Source organism: Apostichopus japonicus, chromosome 12, assembly GCF_037975245.1.
Source record: "Apostichopus japonicus isolate 1M-3 chromosome 12, ASM3797524v1, whole genome shotgun sequence".
Taxonomy (NCBI): Eukaryota; Metazoa; Echinodermata; class Holothuroidea; order Aspidochirotida; family Stichopodidae; genus Apostichopus; species Apostichopus japonicus.
The window spans coordinates 4,996,858-5,001,619 of record NC_092572.1 but is presented as its reverse complement, the minus strand read 5'-3'; the positions used below and the strand labels follow the sequence as shown (position 1 = coordinate 5,001,619).

Below are 4,762 nucleotides of genomic sequence, written 5' to 3'. Positions count from 1 at the left end.
GCACCTTGACAACATTTCAGTCCCTTCCGTAATAATAAAAATGTCAAGAATGTGGATTTTTATCCATTTTATTCAACCAAATACCATTATCAATTGAGACTTGAGTTTATTGAAATCACCAAGTGGCAATGTCACCAGATTAAAGTATTGCCTTTATTCACCACAAATATGCTTTGATATCACTTGAATAACAAAACAAATCGCTGCTTTTTCCAGCAACTAGATCGTAAGTAGAAATAAGCAAGCACAAAGCACACATACTAATTTACATATGAAACACAACCAGCTATGGTATTTCCAAGATACATTTGGCATAGCAAGGTACTGTCAACCAGAATGAAAACATTTCATGGTTCCTGCTGCTGCTCATTGATTAACAGGGAACACTCCAAGTATGTAATGATGAAGCAAGATCAATAATTGCCTTACAAAGCCACACCTCCTCATAAATACACACGTTATCCATTGTAACACATATCGCCATGTGTAAGCTACCTATCAATAACACACTCACTTTTGATGGGACTGTGACTTATGGTTGTCTACTGTAGGTTTAACCCTGTGACCTCATTAATATTCATGATATGAGCACCAAAATCAATATTTTTATCAACAAATTATGGACCACCCACCAAATATAGCATTGATCAATCATAGCCCTTGTTGAGTTATCGTGCATAAAAACTTAAGTGTCACACACATACACATATACACACACCCACACCCACCTGATTACAAAGGTTCCTTTGCTTTCAGCAAGGAACCAAAACTACAAAATGCCGTACACAAAATGCACATAAATTTAAGTTAACTGTTGTGTTTGATCCAGGCACAATGCAACATGATATTTCTTGTTAATTAAACAAAGAGGTAATTGCATACTACCTTGACAGCAAAGAAATGTTAATTGACTGAAAAGACTGACTGAAACCACAGAATGCTTAACATACAATGGGTGGGCTCATTTACTGCAATTTTCAGAAAATAACATAATATGAACCCTGCTGAGGGATAACTATTTCATGCCACAACAAATACCTTTTCACAGTGAAAAGAACCTTTTTAGACTAAATAGATCTGTCAATAAATGTACAGAACATATATCACCTGTGATTTGCAAAGGGCATATTTCTATAGCGTTTTAATGTTAAGAATTGTTATTTATTTTAACATTGCTTACTAATTATTAGTCACTAGTATAAAATTCTTCTTGATTAACTGTATGATTAGGTGGCAGAAATATGATAATTATGATAGTAACTTGAGCAAATATACCTACAAACCTTTTCTGCCACACCCCCTTTTTTTATCATCACTGAACAACCATTCTAATTGTTATTCTGCTTGCATACAATGCTTTCTCAATTGACTTGAATTGTGATCAATCATAGTTATTTGGATCATTTGCTTGATCCTATGAAGTTTTACAGTACCTAAATGAGTAAACATCTAAGAATGTCTGCAAATGTAAAATACTAACTGTATCCAAGGACAGTATTTAACTTATCACAATATGATATTAAACAACTACATACACATAAACCTGCAAAACCAAGAAATATGCCTCCTCCCAACCCATTGCCTTCTCAGGTATGCACAGTATGCCTTCATTATTAGCAATCATGGCTGGTGAAAGACATAAAAATTGATAAAACTAGTAGAACATATAATTTTCAGTTGGAATGTCCAACCAAATCAGTCTCCATGTGATTACTGTCATGTCTTTCTGCTACTACTGCACTCATGAACCTTTCTCTATGAGGCTTCTTATGCCCTTCAGCATGTCTCTTGACATAAATAGAATGAAAAGATAAAAAGTTTCAACACAATATGCATGAAAATATGAGTGTGATGTCTGGTATTTTGTGTAGAGTATATTATTTTGTGTAGATGAACATTTCTAGTTGCCAGAGGAATGCTTGTGGTTGCAATTGTGACATTGCAGAGGAAATTGCATCCAACTTTCACAAAAATCCATCACAAAAAGAGTTTCCAGAGCACTTAAACAACCATAGATAAATGTAATACCACACTCAAGTTGTGAAATTTTAACCCTAAATTTATATAGCTTTTTTAATACTACTGATAAGTTACCAAGTGCTGTAAACTGGTCATATATACCAAAAGCATAGGCCTAGGAGGCGGGGGGCTGGGGGGCTGAAGCCCCCCCAACCAAAATTTTTGTGAAAATTCGGGCAATATGCTGAGAATTTTTCGGGCACTTACTGAAAGAAGAATAATTTGCAATGTGTGTTTCTTTTTTTTTGGTAAAAATTCGGGCAGTATGCTGAGAATTTTTCAGGCACCTACTGAAAGAAGAATAATTTGCAATGTGTTTTCCTTTTTTTTTGGTGAAAATTCGGGCAGTATGCAGAGAATTTTTCGGGCACTTACTGAAAGAAGAATAATTTGCAATGTGTTTTTCAATGGTTAAGCTGATATTATTATGAACATCTTAATGTGCATGTCGTATAGGCATTCATCGGTTAGTGGCATGTGATGTAATAACCGATGAATGTCTATATGATAGCACAGTAAGATGTTGTATGCGCGCGGGGCACGCAAAAAATTTTGGTTATATTTTTGGGGCAAGTCGTTACAGCCCCCCCCCCCAAATCAAATTAGGCTCCTACGCCTATGACCAAAAGATTGAGTGATTTGCAAACCCTGAAACTGGCATGTTGTATGATATGCTGCAGATTTCCTGTAAACAAGGCTCTACTTGATTCATAAATAAGTACTCGACCACATCGTGTGTCAACCTGAAAGAAATAGACATAATTTTTATAGAATTCCTAAATACAAACTGTAAATGATGACATCCTAGACTTAATAGTTCAATCTTTTGTCAAGCAATCCCACTTGCCTCAAACACAGGACTGCAGGGTTTAAAGTTGGTAAAGGATGGCTAAGCCAAAGGCTGTCATACAGTCCCAGTGCTATGAGGGGTTTTCACACCACCCATTCAGTAGTTACTTCAAAAAGGTACTGTAGAAAGATGAATAACAGATGGATAACAGCTAGATAGATTGACAGAGTGAAGATTCTGAGTCACAATAGTTCAAGTGGCATAGCTTGTTCGAGCTAAAAGTTACATTCCAATATGGGGGAGTCTTCCGAATATCCAGTTGCTCAGACTTACACCAGTATTTTACATACACTGTGCTTGATCTCCATTAACCAGGTGCTACTCCATTAAATATGGAATAACAACATTTTGCTCCAGTCTCCATTCATACAATATCATGATGGCAACTTCCATAGACCAGTCATGGAACCATGCAAAATATTTTGTGTGTCTTTGAGTGCAGCTTTACTTTCCTTTCCAATGTTTTTGGTTGTGCTTCTATACTGCTATAGTACTATCCTTTTTTATCAGCATGTTAACGATCATTGACATCTACTGTCAGGGTGTGTTGTCAGTAAACCATCTTTTGAAATTAAGGCCAGACTGGATAGTCATGCTTTTGAATGACATATGAAGTTCTCTTAGATCTCATGCTGATCACCTGCCACAATTTTATAAAAATAGCTCAACACCTTGTCCAAACAAGGATCTCAATCACTGCAGTTTACAAAGTCATTACAAACTGAGGGCTTCCAATTTCATCCACAAAAGTCCATGAAATACGTACAGTATAGCCTAGTGCTCAAGAACATGTGGAGTGAGTACTTGGTAATAATATTATATTTTCCAAAATTGCAGACAATACGCTGCACATTGTTATACAGTGTACAAAGGACAAACAATGGGGCATTAGACATATTGTGAATCGCCTTTGGGTAAGCACGACACCCCTCCCCTTGGATCTACCAGTACAAAGCTAAGTATTGATCCTAGGCCCTAGGGTACTAATAATTATTAAAATACCAGAGTGAATTGCCGTGCATGACACTGGCAGTACAGTTTGCAGGCCTAAGTAAGGCTAACACAGTTACATTCCTAAAATACAGTTACGCCTAGTATGCTAGTAGTAGTACTAGTAGAAATACAGTAGTTAATACTATGCCTACTACTAGTTATAGGTAGGCTATATCGAAATTCGGACTTCTCCATCACTTCCAAAGCGCCCGAATCGACCGCTCGCCATTTCTCTATTTCTATGCTCCTTCAACTTGACTATACACGCTTGAAGTCGGGCTGGAAGTCGCCATTTTTCTCGTATACGCTTTGCACTTTGTTTACATCTATGGGCGCAGACATCTTGATTTGGGGTGCTTGGCAGCGATTGGCTGAAACCCCAAACCTTCTTTAAGATCTATTTTGATTGGTGCTAACATACTGTGACACCGTCACCCTCCTAATGTAGCGTTCTGCATTTAACTTGTTGGAAGCTAGCAGCCAGTATCAGCAAGACAATCACAGCAGCCACTGAAAGTGATCAGACAGTTACAAAAAGTAAACTACTGTATATGACATATCAAGAGTGTACCGCAACGGAGGACAAAAGGGCAAATGGGGGCACTTAAAGGGTGTGAAGACTCGCGCAAAAAGAAACGTCTAATGCCGGTAATCTGACCTAGTTTGGAATGAGGTGTAACAGAAGTGTTAGATACCACCATCGAACCCAGAAAATACACACACACAGCTTGCTACCATCGGTATTTAGACAATAGTGTACAGTCAGTACATACAGCTGCGGTCAATACCCACAGCACAGTATACAAACAATACAGCGATGGACATCCCCGGTCCAGCTAAAGATAACCAGGTATCACGTTTCATTACTGACTGCATTTTGTAGCGACACGAACAAAACGT

The 4,762-nt window shown here is 37.6% G+C and overlaps 1 long non-coding RNA gene across 1 annotated transcript; it reads right to left on the bottom strand.

Moving 5' to 3' along the window:
* Positions 1-708: 708 nt before the first annotated feature.
* Positions 709-4,300, bottom strand: LOC139977822 (uncharacterized). Its single transcript, XR_011796704.1, has 2 exons — positions 2,867-4,300; positions 709-2,762 (listed from the first exon to the last, which is right to left on the bottom strand). It is a non-coding gene; the product is annotated as an uncharacterized lncRNA (long non-coding RNA).
* Positions 4,301-4,762: the final 462 nt, after the last annotated feature.